Source organism: Sceloporus occidentalis, unplaced genomic scaffold (assembly GCF_023333645.1).
Source record: "Sceloporus occidentalis isolate IW3139 unplaced genomic scaffold, rSceOcc1.0.p SCAF_2, whole genome shotgun sequence".
Classification (NCBI taxonomy): domain Eukaryota; kingdom Metazoa; phylum Chordata; class Lepidosauria; order Squamata; family Phrynosomatidae; genus Sceloporus; species Sceloporus occidentalis.
Window position 1 is genome coordinate 260,058,189 of NW_028316982.1, and position 20,733 is coordinate 260,078,921.

A 20,733-nucleotide genomic window follows, 5' to 3' on the forward strand; every position below is an offset into this window, starting at 1 on the left:
CTATTAATGTTTCTCTAACTCCTCACTTTTCTAAAGTCATATCACATAGGCTTTGTGAGGCTTGAAACACAAAGAAAGATATAGCTTTGTCTAGTTACAGTGAAGGGGATGGGATGAAGATACTGCTTCCCAATAAAAATTCTGCCCCCCCCCCCCCCGCCATGTGATTTTCCTTCTGTCTCCAAATTTCTAACATTGCAGTTCTTTAAAGCTTCACTTGAGTATTTGGAAATACGGTTGAGGCATCAAAAAAAATTGACAAGAAAAGTTACTAAGGGAATGTGAACACAGCAAATGTTAAATGTCTAGGTGTGAATGATTTCCAGTGTGTAACTCTTTGCAATGCTAGAAATCTGAACAGTTAATTTCCTTGGGAGGGGGGGGGGATTCTTATATGGGGGACAATGAACTTATTCTGCCCCCTGTAGCCTGCCCCCTGGTATGTACCACAGGGAGTGGAGCAAAATTTATTGTAGACTTTCTGGTTTGTAAGAGAGAAAGGGCATCTTACAGCTGTTACATCTCCACTTAAGCTGAGAAACTGAACCAGTGTTTTTATAAAGTCAGGTGGAATCCAACTGCATCATTTGACAAACTCGATGAATTGGAGATTTTCAACTATCAGTACTGTTATACTAGAAAATGAAGTGCAGATCCTCAGTAGGACAGTCCCAATTGCAACAGAGTTTGAAGGGGGCTTATAGGCCATTGAGTCCAACCATGCACTCAATACAGGAACTCCAGCTACAGCATCCCCAGCAAGTTGCTATCTAAGCTTTCTTTGAATACATCTAGAGGGGAGCCACCCATTTTCCCTCCAGAGGGAGCCCATAGCAACCAAACCATGCGGGTTCCCTCTGCACCAAAAAGAACCAGCTAAATGAGGGTTGTTTTTGGCATGTGCAGGTGCCGCCATCAGTGGGCCATTGCGCACTGTGTCACATCAATGATGCAAACGCAGCACCCCAACATGTGGACGCGGTGCCATGCTTATGTCATCATGGTGACCTCCGTGTGGACAGGAGGCTGCCATGATGTCTGTGTCCATACAGACTAGGGTTCAGGAGTGTGTGGTTGCTGCCTGCTCCCAAACCCTAAAATCAGCATGGACACACCCCTTCCAGCCCATCTGTCTCTGGCCAGAGTAAGGAGATTATCACATTGGTTTTGAAGTGCCTTATCCCTGACAGGATAAAAGGTGCATTTAATTTTAAAACCAGGTGTTATTGCACTTGCTGGTGGCCAGGTGAATGCAACCTATATGCAGCCCCGATCCCAGCCACACTTATCCAGTGGCTTTTCAAAAACAGCAAAGACTCCTTTTTGAAAAGCCCCTGGACCAGTGCAGCTGGGATTTGGGCTGCATAAGGATTGCATTCACTGGCCATTAGTGAGTGCAGTAACACCTGGTTTAAAATTAAATGCACCTTTATCCGGTCAGGGATAAGGCACTTTAAAAGTATGTGATAATCTCCTACAATATCCCACAACATCTCTAGGTAATTAGGGACCTTATCACACTAGTGAAATCCCACTGAAAAATGAGATTTATAGTAGATTTAAATTTTAAAAAACCCTGAAAATGCAGGAAGTTTATTACATGATGTTTTACCAGACCAGAAATAATATGAAAATAAAATGAAGGCAAAGGTGACAAAAATGACAGCTTTTTACTTTCTGAACTTCCTGAAAGTAAAAAGCTGCCATTTTTGTCCCTTTTACGTTTGTTTTATTTTAGTGTTATTTCACTTTTGGAGAAATGAGTGTGATAAACCTCTCCCATTTGCGAGTTTTTTCTACATTCAAAATCCCATTTCTGTTCAGGATTCTTCAATTGTGATAAGGTTCTAGGTCTACTCTCAGACCACACTTACTGTCAAGAAGTTCCTTCTAATGTTCAGTCTAAATCTACTCTCCTGTAAATTCACACCAGTAGACCTGGTCCTATTCTCTGGGGCAGCACAAAATAAACCTGCCCCTCCTTTCTGTGACAGCCTTTTAGATATTTAAACAGTGCAGTCATATCACCTCCTCAGTCTTCTCTTCAACAGGCTGAACATTCTCAACCTTTTCAAGCTTTCCTAATATATTTTGTTCTCTTTACACCTTATCATCCTTGTTGCCCTTCTTTGAACCCTCTCCTAATTTATATATATCCTTCTCAAAATAAGGTGCCCCAAACTGAATGCAGTATGCCAGATAAGGCCTGACTAGCACACTATAATTTATGATGTTCCCTGACTTATAAACTGTGGCTGTATTAATGTAGGCTAAAATGTTATTTGCCTTCTTTGCTGCAACACCAAACTGCTGGGTCATGTTCAATTTATGATCAACAATAATCTCAAGGTCCTTTTCATATATGCTACCTATTCTATACCTATGCATTTGTTTGTTTTTTATGGCCTAAATATAGAATTTTGTACTTACTTTTGTTGAATTTCAGCTCAATTTCCTAGTTTATCAAGCTGCCTTTAAATTCTGTACCTATCTGTCTCTGCATTATTACAGCCAACCTACTCTACTGGGCTTCAGCTGCATAAAGAGGAGTTAATTCTGTCAGTGATTGGAATACAGGTGAATGATCAGTCAGGTTTGCTGACAGGAGAGGCCGGGCCAGGAGAGACTATTTAATTGAATGTACTTAACTAAGGCCTGGAACAGATGGCCCTTTCAGGCGCCCTCGTCAATGTGCGAGTTTGCCTGGTGGGTGGAGCGCCCACACGCCCGGCAACCCTTGCATGTGATGAGGGCACTGCAGCTGCAACACACCCACCAGAGGCGGCAGTAACAGTGACGTCACAGCTGCGCCGCCTCCAATGGGGTGGTGCAGCTGTGATGTCACCGCACCGTCTCTGGTGCTTTGCAGCATCACAGCGGCACCGCAAAAAGAAGCCACTTCTGGGCACTCTTTTTTTGCTCCACAGCAGCGCCGTGCAATTTGGTTGCTGCGGCACTCCTGCAGAGCAAAGAGAGGCACCAGGGAGGTGCCTCTTTTTGGTGGTATGTGCCCCGCCTATGTAACTGATACAGAATACAGTGGACCCTTCGTATCCAAGACCCTCCATGGATACCAAGTCCATGGATACTCAAATCCCATTAAATACAATTGCATAATAAAATGGTGTCTCTTATATAAGATGGCAGAATCAAGATTTGCTTTTTGGATTTTTTAAAAAAATATTTCCAAGCCGTGGCTGCTTGAATTTGTGGATAAAGAATCGATAGATATAGAGGGCCAACTATACAGTTTGGTGGAGATACCATTTGCCAGTGGCAATCAATACTTGCTATCCATTTCATATGTGGAAAATTATAAATCTGTTTAAACCCATGCTTCTGTAGTAATTCCAGGACATGACTGAGCTATTTTCTCATTCTGATAAGGTAGAATGTGTAGATGTTCTAACACATCATATTACTGGTGGAGTTAGGAACTCTAGGTAACCATACTAGTTAACCATGCTATTGTTTCTGCAACTAGTTCAATTTCCAACTTCTTTCTGCTTATAGGCAGAAAGGAGGCAGGATTCATCACTGAGGTCGCAGTTTAGTCTGGCCAATCAGAAGCTTTCAGGGGAGAATGACTTCAAGAGCAGACAGCTTTATTAAAGAATTGCCATTGAAACGGCCATTAAAAGTTCATGGGCCCTTGCTGCTGATTCAGGCTAGAATATCTCCTGAAATTTCCCTGGTGTTTCTGTTAGCAAGGGGATTAATTGAACACCGGGTTTGTGAGGCAGGCCAATAAAGTCTTTTGTTTAAATGGTATCAAAGGCGGCTGGCAGCAATAAGAAGGCTAAGCACAGATGCCTGACTTTCATTCACTTCTAGAAGGAAATTATCTGTCCCCAGGTGGGAAGGCAGATGGTTTTTGTTCACAGAATTTGAGATGTTGTTATGAGCTCTGGGTCTCATTTCCCCGGAACCTTTAACATTTTGCTTGTGACTACAACTTGATGTGGCAGCTGCACAGAATACTGAGCAATTTTCCCCTCCCTTTTTACCCTGAGCAGGTGTATTCTGAATGTCTTGCATGATCCTTGCTTAGCCCAAATTGATTAAAGTAAAGGAAATTCAAAAAAATATATATTAAAGTACAAAGTCATTGTTTTGCAGAGCTGCAAGTTTGCCAGGGGAGAAAAGTCAGAGAGAGATTTGAAATAACCTTGTGCAGTACTTATCATAGCAAGATTGCAAGGTGGCATGTACACAATCCAGACAGATTTAAAGCTGGGCTGTATGTGGGACAACCTAGAAAAAAGGAAAGAAAAGAAAAGAAAAGAAAATGAATACCACAGTTGACCCAGACTGAAAACTCAAGGTTGCTAATAGGAGCAAGACAACCAGTAGATGTTACATAAACCTAAAATCAGTAGCATAGGTAACCTATACATTTCCAGGCTTGTTGTAAAATTATTATTATTATTATTATTATTATTATTATTATTAACCTTTATTTATATAGCGCTGTAAATTTACACAGCGCTGTACATACAATCTTTTAGTTAGATGGTTTCCTGCCCTCAGGCTTACAATCTAAGAAGACACAACACAAAAGGAGAAGGGCGTGGTGGTGGGGAATGGGATCAGGTCCAGCAGTTCTTCTCCACCTCCGAGGCCTGGACCAAGGCAGATGGACTGGAGGAAGGGCTTGGCTTCTTAATGGATGGTTAAAAGGAGGCTTCCTGGGTCAGAGAGGGGCTCGCCTCTGGGAATGCTTATGGTGCTAACCTGGTCCTCCTTCCTGACCAATATTTGATACAAGACACAGGAATTCTTTTACCATTTTGTTTTCTTCATTGGACTTTATCACACAGGGAAAATCGGGGATTTAAACAGTGATTATCTTGTGAAAATCGTGCAATCACAATTAACATTTTTATACACATAGCAATTAAAGAGTCATTATCAAATTTCCCCATGAATGATTTGTTGCTGTTTATTTCCTGTTTATTAGCAGGATAAGGCACTAAGTCTATTATGTTTTCACCTAGTAGTATGGATTAATCCTCATGTCTTAGATTGTTGATAGTCCTTCCTCCTATCTTTACTCTTTCTTTTTCTAAGCCTACTTTTCATATATTTTCTGATTACAAGTTGAACAGACTGGGTGTTAATATGCAACCTTACCTGTCAATCACAAAAAGTCAACACAGCTTTCAGAGAAACAAGTAATGCCAGAGAAATCTGATCTCCTTTTTTATATAAAATTATCAGCTTGGCAGATGAAGGGACTGCTGTGGATATAGTTTATCTTGATTTCAGTTAGGCCTTTGACAAGGTTCCCCATGATATTCTTACAAACAAGCTTGTAAAACATGGGCTAGACAAGGTAACTATTACATGGATTTGTAATTGGTTGATCAGCCGAACCCAAAGAGTGCTCAACAATGGCTCCTTTTCATCCTGGAGAGAAGTGACCAGTGGGGTCCCACAGGGCTCTGTCTTGGGCCCAGTGCTATTCAACATCTCTATCAATGATTTGAATGACAGAATTAGGGGCATACTTATCAAATTTGGAGATGACACCAAATTAGGAGGAATAGCTAACACCCCAGAGGACAGGATCAAAATTCAAAATGACCTGAATAAACTGGAAAGCTGGGCCCAAGCTAACAAAATGATATTCAACACAGAAAAATGTAAGGCACTGCACTTAGGGCAGAAACAACAAAATGCACAAATATAGGATGGGTGACACCTGGCTGAATAACACTACGTGTGAAAGGGATCTAGGAGTCCAAGTAGACCACAAGTTGGACATGAGTTGACAGTGTGATGAGGCAACTAGAAAGGCCAATGCAATTTTAGGCTGCATCAATAGAAGTATAGATAGAAGTAGAGTTGGAAGATACCATAAGGGCCATCCAGTCCAACACTATTCTGCTATGCAGGAATTCACAATCAAAGCATCCCTAACAGATGGTCATCCAGCCTCTGTTTGAAGACTGCCAAAGAAGGAGACTCCACCACTTTCCATTAAGGGAGTGTATTCCACTGTTGAACAGCCCTTACAGTCAGGAAGTTCCTCCTAATGTTGAGGTGGAATTTCTTTTCCTGGAGCATGCATCCATTGTTCCAGGTCCTGTTCTCTTGAGCAGCAGAAAAGAAGCTTGCTCCCTCCTCAATATGACATCCCTTCAAATATTTAAATAGGGCTATCATTTCACCTCTTAACCTTCTCTTCTCTAGGCTAAACATCCCCAGCTCCTTAAGTCATTCCTCATAGGGCATGGTTTCCAGACTCTTCACCGTTTTAGTCACCCTCCTTTGGACACACTCCAGTTTCTCCGCATCCTTTTTGAATTGTGGTGCCCAGAACTGGACACAATATTCCAGAGCAGAATAGAGTGGCACTATTACTTCCCTTGATCTAGACACTATACTTCTATTGATGCAGCCTAAAACTGTATCGACCTTTTCAGCTGCCTCATCACACTGTTGAATAATGTTCAACTTGTGCTTCTAGTTCTATGATTCTATGTTTCCCATTGCTTCTAGTTTCATTGGAAAATAGAAGTGTGGCTGGTAAAATCCAGGGAAGAGGGTAGTGCTGATGAGACCTCTGGACCCACCATAGCTGCCCAACCAGATAGGTAGACATTGGATTGGGGGAGGGGGGTGAAGACATTGACTTTAGAGCATTAATACCCCAATCCTTCAGCCAAAAAGTTTCCCAGAGCAACTTGCAGCTGTTGTATTATTATTGTTGATGTTGTGGTTGTTTTTGTGTCTTCATATAATTTGTGACCTATGGCGACTGGAAACCTATCATGGGGTTTTCTTGGCAAATTTCTTCAGAGGGGGTTTGCCATTGACCTTCTCTGAGCCTGAGAGTGTGTGACTTGCCCAAGGTCACCCAATGGATTTCCATGGCATTGCTTAGAGTAGTTTACAAAATATCAATTTGACAATTTCCGGCTTTCAGGCTTACAACCTAAAAACCTAAAACACACAGTGAAAAGGGTCATGACAGTAGGAGAGAAGATTGAATCCAACAGATGCAGGCTACTTTTCTATCCCTTCGAGACTACAGTAGTCACAACTGGAATGAAGGGAGAGCCTCTCCTCACAACCACTGGAACCAAGCCATGAATAAGAATTGTCATCTCAAATGAATTTTCTCCCCAATCTCCTAATTTCTAGCATTGTGGGGAGTGAGATATTGAAAATCGTTCACACCTATAGCCCTTATATTTTTTTTGTGTTCACAAAAAATCTTTGAAATTTGTCTGCCCTTTTAAGCTATCTCAAATCCCTTATATTATTCTTGTATGAGAGCTCTGCACTCTAACCTTCCCCAGTACCTGGTAGCTTAGCTAGCATGGCATGCACCATCTAGGAATTTAAGGTCTGCAGGGAAAGGTTTATTGTCTGTTCCATCAAAACGCATAGCCCTGTCAAGGTAATGAGCCTTTCAAGATTTGGCTCTGCATCTGTGGAACACTCTCCTTTGGCCCTCTAGTTGGAGGAGGACCTCACTAGTTTTTGTAAAGAGTTGAAGACCTTCCTCTTTGATTCACCAGATTAAGTTGCTGATTTGTGCCTGAGGTTACTGGGGTGAGTATTGGCTGGTAGGATGTTGACTTATTTTTTTATGCATATGTATAGTGTTATGTTTTATTGATTGTAAATTTTTGATGTTATGTCCTTTGGTGGGAAGAGTATTATAAATAAATGTTGTTGTTGTTATTGCAGAGGCTAGATATTCTGCTCCAATTGCACAATGATTAACCCACCCCCACCCCCCAAAAAAGTATCCTGTAAGCAGTGTACCCCCTAACATGGGGTAAGGATGAGCATGAGTAGATGTGCTGCAGAGATGTCATTTGCAGGGATATCTTGAGGACTGCTGTAGGTCTTTGCAGATGCTTTTTGTAGCACATCTAGCTACAGGAAAATATCTGGATGCAACTCTCCTGCTGTTCAGCAACACACAAACATGTTGGGAAACTGCTCAGCTTAAAAGGTGAAGTTTTTTTGTTTTTGTTTTGTAGCATTGGGGGACACAGCTAGCAGATGTAACTATGTGATACACAAACATCTTCCAGTGCAAGATCTCAGCCTCTATTTCTAAATACTGAACAGATGTTTTAAGTTACTGCAGTGCTAGAAATTTGGGGACTGGAAGAATTTTTCATTGGGATGTGATATTATTGTTTAGGGGAGCAGTACCTTTCTTTTGTCTCCTTCATGAAGCTAGATCCCCTGTGCTTACCCCTTATTTACCCCAAAGGTTTATTAATGAGATAAGGTGGAGGCTGAACTCATTGGATGAGATACTACATCATTACAGTGTAGTCCAAATATCTACATATATTACACATTGATTGTGCTATATAGCCCTGTAGTGAATGGCAATGTTGCACATCTGAATGCATGCCAGGATATGCAACCAAAAGCACAACTGAATACTCGTGCACAGCCACATCTTCTTTCCCAGTTACATTGCATGTTCAACCCTGATTCTTCAACCTGGAGCTGAATTTGGATGTTCCACACTGGATAATATGACCACAGGGGAACGTTAAAACCCATAAGAATCCGGGAGGATTCTAACAATCATTTGTGCATGCAACTCACTTACCCAAAGGACTTGGTCTTCCCATCCCAAATTATTGAAGAGACACAATGTTGTGAGATGAGGAAGAGCAGTGGCTGGACTGCTGCACTGCAATTTCTACTCAAACTGGAAATCATTAAGGTTTATCATCAGCATGGTTTCTCCAAGCTGACATAACTTTTGCTCTGCTCATTGAGATCCCAGAAGTGCAATGAGGTGCACTCAGAGTACAGTCGATTCATTTAGAACCACCTTTGTTCAAAAATTATAACCCCATTAAAACAGAACAACAAAGCAGAGATGACATATTAATTTTAATAGTGAAAGTAGGGGGAAAGAAATCAATCTTTGCTTGAATATTTAAAAGGCAACATTTACACAGAGTGCTCATGAGCTATAGGTCTTTATCATAATCCTAGTTTAGGCAGAATAACATGTGCTGAAAAGCAAGCAGAAAGAGCCACTGAGGGATTAGGATGGAGATGGCATTGGTAGCAATGTATTCCTGGAACACATTGTCATATGCATGAAACAGTATTTGTGTAGTTACAAGTTGTGAGTAACACTGCATGGCAAGGTGAATTTGGAAGGTGCTGCATAAAGAAATCATCCAAAGAACTGCAAGGCCCGCAGGACAAAGGGGTGAAACAGATGGTCAAACTAAGCAAGGTTCCAGCCAGCTTTGAAGTGGGGGCATTTAGACGGCACATCCCTTGAAGCTGGCAGGAAAGCTCACACAAGCCATGCTATGGGGAGAAAAGCTGGACTAAAAAGGAGCTGTATTTTCCCCCTTCTTCCTGGAAAGTGCACACCTTTGCATGTATGTATAAACGCATTGACACCAGGCCAGCTCTAAAGGGGCACTCTGCATTTAAAAGGGATGGAGCTGCTGTACTCAAGCAGTGAGGGTGGCAATGCCCAAAAGAGAAACAGTGACACCTCTCATGGAGATGAGTGTAACATACACAAAACAGTCAAAAAAGGGACATGGGATTAAGGGGTATGTGAAGGGGGAATGATTGTACCTTGCTGGTATTGGCATGGGCACACCTCTGCTCTGATGATCTGTCCTGAACATGTGAATGTGTGCAGGTTCACTGGGATGGCCATTCAATGGGACGGCACCCACTGGTGGTTCTCTCTTTTGAAGGTGTGCAGAGATGATGGGCGGGGGACAGGAAAAAAGTACCCAGGGGTGCAGCTTGAAGCAGCGCTGTGTGGACATGACATGCACATTCTAGCTGCCTTTGGAGTGGGCAGTGTAGTTAGTGGATTTGAATGTGGCTTTGGAAAAGGCAGCTTCAAACTACTTTTTCCTACCCATCTGCTTCGCCCTTAAATTGATACTGACATACTTTGGCCATATAATGAGAAGCACCAATCACTAGAAAATACAATTATGCTAGGAAAGGTGGAGAAGAACGAGAGGAAGACCACATGCCAGATGGATAGACTCAGTCAGGGGAGACACAGGCATGGACTTGCAGGAACTGAGTAGAGAAATGGAGGATAGGGATTCTTGGAGATGTCTCATCCACAGGGTCATCATGGGTCAAGGTTGACTCGAGGGCAGATAACCACAACAGGCTTCGGAAAAGGCAGCTGTCCATCTGTTTTGCTCCAATGTTTGAAATAATACAGAAATTCAGTCTCACAAAGACATGATTCCCTAGTTGCCTTTTCCATCTTCTGTAGAATGAAATTGTCTGCAAAGCAAATGAGGAATTTATTGGACCTTATAATAATAATAATAATATGTTTTATTTATAGACCGCTATTCCGCGATGATCATAGCGGTGTACAGTAAAAATTGTAATACAATTATATTCTTGATAATCTCCCGTTACAACTACATCTCTCCTTTCTGACTCATCCAAGTCTGGCTTGGGGATCTGTAGTAGGCCCCAACAATGACATCATTGTTGTTTATCTCCCCCTTAATTTTTATCCAGATGCTCTCAACCTGGCTTCCAGGATTGAAGTAATGGATTTCTTCACAGATGAAAACATCCTTGACATATAATGCTACCCCTCATCTTTTCCTGTAAGATAGGTAGGCATGTTAGGGCGTGGAAAGATGCGCTGTGTCCACCACGACCACCTACAGCATTGAACCACGTGGACAGGATGCCAGGGAGAAGGAATCTGAAGAGATGTCTGCAAAGGTATTCAGGCCAAGAAGAAAAATATTCCTTCACCACTGCAAATGGCCTTAAGCTCCCGGCTTGAGAAATAACGACAAGAGCACTTCAAGCCTTCACTCTACACAAGGGCTTTAATAAATAAGTTACTTTAATAAGTTACTTTGCCAAACAAACAACCATAACAACAAAAACAGAGAGGCAGTTACTCTAACACCAACTGTCATAACTGACGCACTCTCTCAGAAGGACTGACAGCATCAACATTCCATAATCCAAGTGTCAACTGTCAACTGCCACTGGAACTGTAATAGGTTCCGCTACAGCCCTATCTTGTGGTCACATAGATGTCATTTCCTAACAAGGCAGGCAAGTCAATAAATAAGGAAAACGCAGAGCCCAAAGAGTTCTGGGAGCAGGTTGCACAAAAAACAACTGAGATAGAATGGTGGAGGAGGGGGCAACAGGAGAGAAGCAGCCCTGGCAGGAATGAAGCGAATAAGAGGAGAAAATAGTTGTAGTTTTCACAGTCAAAGAGCACAACTGTAGGGCTTAGCTTTCAAGATATGTTCTTCTCCGTTCTCCCCTCTCCCCATTCAGACATTTATAAAAATTGTGCAGTTTTAGTTAGTATAGGCACACAACTTCACCTTGGCGAGATGCCCTGTATTCTACTTTACAAACTTGAACTTTATAAAATGTGCCAGGAACAAAACAACCAAAAAATTCCCACAAATTGCAGGAAGTTTCCAAGCTGTTTTTGTTCCCATCAATGTTTCTTAAATGGATGGAAACACCAAATTTCTTCCACATTTGGGAAATGGTTGTACACTTACTCCTTCCCTAGTGGAGGCTCTCATCAGTCCAAAATTCTTCTCATCAATGTTTCCCAGCACTTGAGAAATGACTATTTCTGACTATTTTCAAATGTTCATTCCATCCCTAGTCTGTGTCCACCCCCCACACTATATGTCTTTTTAGACACAGGATGCTATTCTATAATCCTGTGCTTGTTGTTGTGTGCCTTCAAGTTCTTTCTGACTTATGGTGACTCTAAGGTGAGCTTATTATGAGCTTTCTGGGGCTGAGAGTATGTGACTCACCCAAAGTCACCTTGTGGGTTTTCATGGCTGAGTGGGCAATCAAACCCTGATCTCCAGAGTCGCTGTCCAGTGCTCAAATCACCACATCACATTGGCTCATAATCCATAGTACCCCACTGAAAATATCACCATACATCTTTCAAGCCCTTGGTGGGGCTGCTGCTGCTGCTGCTGCTACTCACTAATGGGGAGCAATGGTCCCCACAAGGGCCTGACAACTGATGGGGGAAGAAGGGTTTGGATATTTTGTAAAGGGCTACAGAAATGTACCTTGCACTCTTTCAAAAAAGAGACTTGCACAAATGAAAGCTGCATTTGTGAGTGTGCATGCCACCAACAGGATTCCAGCCATAGTCTCCAGGTTTCATCCACTTGCTGGATACAATTTTGGGGTATTTTTTTGGGGGGGGGAGGAGGAGGTTGACATGCAAAAATGGTTAGGGCTAAAAATTTCCCAAGAAATCTACCACTCAGTAATCTTTTTGAGAGAATACAACCATGACACTTATTTTGGGATGGCGGTGGTAGAGAAGAGAACTGGAGTTCTCAGTGGATCTGGGAAGTACAAGATGTATGCACTGAACTACTAACCCTAACCAAAATTCTCCTGCTTCCCCTGCAATACAGTGGAATGTTCATTGGGATCAGAAAATACCCCACAATTCAATGTACTGTCTTTAAAAAATGCTGGTGCATGCGGGTGAAGGGTGAGCAAATTTGTTCTCACTAGTCACTGAAGAACTGCAAGATTATGGGAAGGCAGTCATTTGAGTCCAACTTCAAAATGGCGTATAAACAGCACAGGAATAATGACCTACCTCAATGCCATTTCCCTGTGACTGTTTCTTTCTTCCCTACAGTTGGTCATGAGGTTTATCCTGCCCTTTGTTCTCAGGCACATTCCTTGCTCCCTGGAGGCAGTTTGGCTAGCTGTGAGTGCCATCTATTTAGAAACACCTGCTGTTAGATTGTTGTTGCTCTGTAAGCAGTGAGAAATATTCCTTTGTAAAGCATCAAGATTAAATTCAAATGGCAAAAAAGAAGAAGAAATATTGCTGTAACTAGCATTATTTTCATTTCATTGCACTAAGATAGAATTTATTCTCAGCTCCATAACAGCCTGATTTCTCTGGGCTAATTTGTCTTCCCAAATGTTTTGGCTGACATTCCATACCTTTTGAGTACAATTGTACCCTGAGATCAGTTTTATGTTTGCCCCATATGCATGCTATTTTTCTTTTGGGGGGGGGGGGGGGGTAAAACAAAGATAAAAATGATGTGATCTTATTCATTTTGTGAATGCATGGGTGCAGTTTTCCAATACTGTCAGCATAGTGATGCTGCCAAAGCTTGTAATTCCAAAGCACTATCTATCATGTGTTCAACTTGAAGACAAGTTCATACTAATAAAAGGGTGTTTTTGATGATATGGCCTTGCTGGCCCAATCACCTCTCTACAAGTAATGAAGAAAGGGACAGAGTACATACACCAGAACATGCCTTACTATTGCTCTGTCCACAAAGCATGACTATCCTACTTCTGACACCATCACTTGTCCATTTGGGCAACTGTATAAGTATACATATAAAAGAATACATATAAAAACCCAAACTGATATCTAGCCTAAACTCAAGAATGATGACATTTTTACCTAAGAAATCAGTCCTATTGAATTTGGCTGATAAGCATTTGAATATTGTGTTTTAAAGCCCCATCAAAACTTGATTCCTCTCTGTGGATGGCTAGTGACATGAGACAAACAGGCACTTTTTAGAGTTATGGTATGATCTCTGTGCATTCTCTAGAAGTCAGATACATGTGAGTCTGATGTCTAATCCTTCTCCAGACATCAGGGCAAAGGGGAGGAATGTTTGCGTGAAATCATCACATTGAAAAATATGTGCATCTGTATGTGCTATCAGGTTGGCTTTGACTTACGGGATCCCTGTGAATGGGAGAACTTCATAAATCATGCTGATTAGCCATCTTTCAAATAAGTGAATCTGATGTTATTGGATTCAAGGGCTAGCCTAATATTCCTGAGATATCTGGAGGAAACATATCAGGCTGTGAGAAAGATGTATAACTTGTACCTTCACACAAAATCTAGAAAAGTGAGTTAATTACAGAGGTCACACAGCATTCATTACTATGCATTAATGTCTCAGGTTAGGACTAGTACAGCTTGGCATAATAGGGGTCCCAGTAATATCCACAAAGTACCTGACATGGAATCTAGCCAGTCTCAGCTTGAGCAGAGCTGACATCTGAATCCAAACTCCAACAACAATCATCCTAATCTACAGACAAATGTCAAAATATGGAAATGAAAGAGCACCCTGGGTCGCATTTTCTTGCATTTGCTCATGCAAGTTCACTCAGAGGCTGATTAACCTCTTCACCTGAACAGGCAAAGACATCCAAGCTCCTGATTTCTGTGTCTCTAATCTTTAAAGCAGCAGTTGCTAAAGGGCATTTTGTAATCTTGCAAGTGTGTCCTGCCCTAAAGCTGACAGTAGTCCTCCAATGAATAATAATCTAAAGTGAAACTCCCAGGTCTGGAGTCCCAACATTAAATTGCGAATGATTCTGGGTAATAATTGAAGGTTGCAAACCCTTGTCAGTTCACATCCATGTCAGACAATTTGCCATCTGCGAAATAATCCCTCTGGACTTCCAAAGGTACTTAGACATGGAGGTTGCGCAAGTGCGTTTATCTAATGCATTTGCTCTGCATCAACTGTTATTTGCTCTTTTCATGTCACCGATGGATGGATTTGTTTAAGTAAGAATGAAAGGGGGCATCCCTTGATAGTGCTGGCATTTGAAAATTTGTTACAGCATATTCATCGCTTCAGGGGAGTATCACGCCTTTTGTTGCAAGCTATGCCCCAGTGATGTGGGTGTGCATGAGAGAAAATGAGAGAGGGAGAAAAATAACAACTAACAAGGTGTTGAGTCACTAAAGGATTAATGTATACTAATTACTAGAGTCATCTCTATTAAAGATAGCAGAACATAAACCTAACTTCATAGATAGAGTCATATCACTTTTCTAGGCTATTTAAAGGACTCTGTTTTCCTATATGAGCTTACTCAAGTTCTAAGATGTTTGAAGAAGGCATTCTCTTGGCCCTGCCACATTCATAGGCCGATTTGGTGGGAACATAGGAGGTGGTCTTCTTGAGGGCTGCTCCCAGGCTTTGGAATTCTTTTCCCAATGAGGATAAGGCCTTGTGTGCATTGGCCTGGATACTCCAGGGGCAGTTGCCCTGTCCTGCTCCTACATTCCTGCACCATGGCAGCTGTATGTATGGGTGTTATGATAGGCCACTTGGCACATCTGCCACCCCTATGGCTTGCTCATTTCTGAAGTCAGAACAAGGTTCCCAGTGCCTGTGCAGATAGCCACCATAATGCAGGAGTGGAGGGCTCTGGATCTTCCTGGAAGATCTGGAGTACTATATATTTTAAATGTGTTTTAATACAGTTAAATCCTGGTTCTGATGCACCAGAACCAAGATTTGGGCTGTACATCATCCAAGCAGAATGGGAGGAAATGGGCCTTGTGGCCCATGTAGACAAAAGGATGACTCTCTCCTTGTTATCCTTCCATCAGCAATAGAAAACCTTTCTGTTCCAACAGGCTTTAAGGAACTGCCTGCAAGGACTTTCAAGACTGTGCTATTTTGCTAATTTTACAAAGTAATTTGTCTTTAATGGATTTGTCATAAATGATTTAAATTTTATGGCTACTTTAATGGCATTTGAAAAGTAACCTTTTTACTTATGTCTTCATATGTGATTTTATCTGTAATTCTAATTTTTGGGTTTAGGTGAAAAATGAGATAGAAATAGCAACCATCATCATTATCATCACCATTGTGAGGGTGTAGCATTACACCAGTGGTCCCCAAACTGTGCTCTTTAAGGGATTTGGGACTTCAGCTCCCAGAATCCCAGACTATAGATTAACATGGCTAAGGCTTCTGGGAGCTAAGTTCAAAATCACTTAAAGAGCACAGTTTGGGGACTACTGCCTTACACCATCATGTAGCCCAGCATTTCCCCGTGCTTTGATCAGATCTGAGTTCCTAAGGTTCTGCTCCTTGAACTAAGTTGGTGGATTGAACCAAGGACATTTTGCATGATAAATGGATTGACAAATGGTTCCTCATGAAAAGTATAAATACAGCAGCTTTTTTCCAAAGTAATTTAAGATTCTACAATGAAATAATTACCATGTAAGAACTAGAATAATTCATCCTAGACAATGAGACAATCAAAACAGTCAGAGAGTTCCCATACCTAGGATCAAATATTGACCAGAAAGAAAAGTGCATTCAAGAAACCTGAAGAAGTCTAGGAATGGGAAGGGCAGCTATGAAAGAATGGGACAAGATCATAAAGTGCAAAGATGTAACTCTGACCACTAAAATGAGAATATATTAGGCCAGTGGTTCTCAACCTTCCTAATGCCATGACTCTTTAATACAGTTCCTCTTGTTGTGGTGATCCCCCCAACCATAAAATTGCGGTATCTCAATTCCTAAAACCATCGGAAATATGTGTTTTCTGGTGGTCTTAGGAGACCACTGTGAAAGGGTCATTCAACCTCGAAAGGGGTTGTGACCCACAGGCTGAAAACTGCTGGTCTAGGCCATTGTATTCCCTATCCAAATGTACAGATGTGAGAGTTGGACAGTGAGGAAATCTAATAGCAAGAAAAATAAGTTCATTTCAGATATGGTGCTGGAGAAGAGTACTGAAAGTATTATGGATGGCCAAGAAGACAAATGGATCAAGCCTGAACTCTCCCTGGAAGCCGGGGTGACTAAACTGAGAATGCTGTACTTTGGCAACATGATGAGAAGGCCTGTATCATTAGATAACACAGTGATGCTTGGAAAGTAGAGAGGGCTGTGGAAAGAGAGGAAGATAGCATGCCAATGGTTAGACTCAATCAGGGGAGCTACAAGCACAAGCCTGAAGAACCTGTGCAAGGTAGTCGAGGACAGGGGATCATGGAGATTTCTCATACACAGGGTCACCAAGACTCAAAGTTAATTTGAGGGCAGTTAACAACAAATGGAGCTATAACTCTGCATAGGTAACACTACCTTGTTGTTTCTATTTGTTTTTCCTAATATAAAGAAAACTGCTTACCTAGCCACTTGTCTTTGCTAAGTGCTGGTTTATAAACTAAGTAAGTCATCTGTCCCCTAGAACCCACAGGGGGAATCCATGTACAGATATATGCTTCCTGTAGTTGCAAATGCTTCAGCAATTTTTCCCCATGGAAGAGTCACACACTCTCAGCCCCAGAAAACCCCATGATAAATTTCTTTAGGATCACCATAAAATGGAAACAACTTGAAGACATGTAACAATAACCCCACAGCTCCTAGTGATGCTCCTAGTAAGTGCTGCTAGTCAGTAGGAAATCCAAGCTCAGATTGGGGTTGCAGCCTGTTTTGGATGGATTTGAATTTCCTCTGAAAGATCAGGTTTGTAGCTTAGGGGTGCTCTTGGACCCAATGCTGATCTTAGAAAGGCATGTTGCTGTGATAGCCAGGAACATTTTTGCTCAGCTTTGGATGGTGGGAAAGTTAGATCTGGCCACAATGGTTCATGCCTTAGTTTCTTTCCAATTAGATTATTGTATGGCACTCTACCTAGGATTGCCTTTGCCTTGATCAAGAGGGCTTTAAACTGAGTTCCGTGGGGAAGGGAGACAATATTAATGCTAACAGGAGACAGAGAAAAGGTAGAATTACTCAACACCTTCTTTGCCTCAGTCTTCTCAGAAAAGGCAAAGGGTGCTCAACCTGAGGATAATGGAGCAGAGGACAGATTAGGGGAATTTCAGCACAGAATAAGTAAAGAGATAGCAGAGGAATACCTTGTTAATCTAAATGAATTTAAGTCTCCAGGACCAGATGAACTACATCCAAAGGTACTAAAAGAACTGGCAAATGTAATATCAGAGCCATTGGCAACCATATTTGAAAACTCCTGTAAAACAGGAGAAATCCCAGCAGACTGGAGGTGGGCAAACGTTGTCCCCATCTTCAAAAAGGGGAAAAAAGAGGATCCCAACAATTATCGTCCAGTTAGTCTGACTTCAATACCAGGAAAGATTCTAGGAGCAGATAATTAAACGAAGAGTCTGTGAACATCTAGATGGCAATTCCATAATCACAAAAACTCAACATGGGTTTCAGAGAAACAAGTCATGCCAGAGAAATCTAATCTCTTCCTTTGATAAAATTACTAGCTTGGTAGATGAAGGGAATGCTGTGGATATAGTATATCTTGATTTCAGTAAGGCCTTTGACAAGGTTTCCCATGACATTCTTGCAAACAAGTTTGTAAAATGTGGGCTAGACAAAGTAACTGTTAAATGGATCTGTAATTGGTTGACCGGCAGAACCCAAGGGGTGCTCAACAATGGCTCCTTTTCAGCCTGGAGAGAAGTGACCAGTGGGGTCCCACAGGGCTCTGTCCTGGGCCCAGTGTTATTCAACATCTTTATCAATGACCTGGATGACAGAATTGGGAGCATACTTATCAAATTTGCAGATGACACCAAATTAGGAGGAATAGCTAACACTCCAGAGGACAGGATCAACATTCAAAATGATCTGAATAGACTAGAAAGCTGGGCCAAAGCTAACAAAATGAAATTCAACAGAGAGAAATGTAAGGTACTGAACTTAGGTCAGAAAAATGAAATGCACAGATATAGGATGGGGGACACCTGGCTGAATGAAACTAAGTGTGAAAGGGATCTGAGAGTCCAAGTAGACCACAAGTTGAACATGAGTCAACAGTGTGATGCGGCAGCTAAAAAGGCCAATGCAATTTTAGGCTGCATCAATAAAAGTATAGTGTCTAGATCAAGAGAAGTAATAGTGCCACTGTATTCTGCTCTGGTCAGGCCCCACCTGGAACATTGTGTCCAGTTCTGGGCACCACAATTCAAAAAGGACATTGAGAAACTGGAGCGTATCCAGAGGAGGGCAACTAAAATGGTGAAAGGTCTGGAAACCTTACCCTATGAGGAACGACTCAGGGAGCTGGGGATGTTTAGCCTGGGGAAGAGAAGGTTAAGAGGTGATATGATAGCCCTGTTTAAATATTTGAAAGGATGTCGTATTGAGGAGGGAGCAAGCTTGTTTTCTGCTGCTCCAGAGAACAGGACCCGGAACAATGGATGCAAGCTCCAGGAAAAGAGATTCCACCTCAGCATTAGGAAGAACTTCCTGACAGTAAGGGCTGTTCGACAGTGGAACACACTCCCTCGGAGTGTAGTGGAGTCTCCTTCCTTGGAGGTGTTTAAGCAGAGGCTAGATGGCCATCTGGTGGGGATGCTTTGATTTGGATTTCCTGCATGGCACGGTGTTGGACTGGATGGCCCGTGCGGTCTCTTCCAACTCTATGATTCTATGATTCTAAGTATTCAGAAGCTGCAACTAGGGCAAAATGCAGCAGCCAGACTGGTGTCAAGTGTACATTTTAGAGATGATATAACAGCAGTCTTGCTAGAACTGCACTGACTTTGGATTTACATCCAAGCTCGATTCAAGGTACTGGTGCTGACTTTACAAACCCCTAAACAATTTGGGTGCAAGATATCTGAAAAACTACCTCCTTCCATATAAGCTTGCCAGAAATGTAAGATCTTGAGAGGAGGCTCGGCTGTGTGACTCAAAACCACATGAAATTAGGTTGGTGGGTACATGTAACAGGGCATCTCTGTAGCAGTGCATTGACTCTGGAACTCATTACCCAAGGAAGTTAGGCTGGCCCCATCTCTTTTAAGCTTCTGATGCACTGCCAAAACAGTGCTATTTCACATGGCATTCACTTTCTGAAATTTCTGTTTTGACTGTTTTAAAGCTGGATTCTATGGTTGTTTAAGGGGCTCAACAGACCACCCAAAAAGGGTGGGCTGGAGCTGCCCATTTTAGCTCCTGAGGGATGCTGCAGCAGCCAAACTGCGCGGCATCCCTCTGCACCAAAAAGAATCCAGAAAAACCGAGTTCTTTTAGGTGCACACGGCCGACGCAACGAATGTGCCATTGGTGCACTGTCGCACGTTGATGACAGGAGAGCAGTGCCACAACGTGTGGATGCTGTGCCGCGCTTGTGTCATCATGGCGGCCCCTGTGGCGACAGGAGGCTGCTATGATGGCAGTGTCCGTACGGACTAGAGTTTGGGAGTGTGTGGTCACTGCATCCTCCTGAATCCTAGAAATGGCACCAGGATGACGCTTCCCGCCCATTTGTACTGGGCCTTAGATTACTTTTAGGAGTTTTTAAAGGGTATTTTAATGTGGTTTTAAAATGTTGTTATGTTTGTATTGTTTTAATTAGTTTTTTAAATTGCCTTGGGAGCCATTCTGAGCTGAGACACTCATAAAATAATAAACAAACAAATTAATAAATAATGTATAGAAATGTCTATCGGTGACTATTTATTTGTCTGCCTTATAGAAAAAATATGCATTATTTTGCATATCATTTTCCATTAAAAAATACACTTTCATGGCGGGGAGGGGATGGAAAGAGTGCTTTCTGCATGACAGAGTGGATGACAGCACCTAACTTGCTGAATCACTTGTGGGACATGCTATGTTTGATTTGTATATCACTAGAGAGGAGAGTTTCCATTTCTGTTTCTTTTTCTGGTTCACTCTGCTTACTAGCTGCTACTGATAAAATAACTCTGGAATAGGAGCATGCACTCTTTGGTCTCCAATTCATTTACATTTTCTGTTTACTCTGCTTTATAGATGCACAGATATTCACTCTCTGCCCAAAAAATACTTGTTGAAATATTTCCCCATCAAAAAAGAGGGGAGAAAGGCACTCTAGGGGTTCATTGCATTGAAAGTGCAGATGAGGGCCTAGATGAGG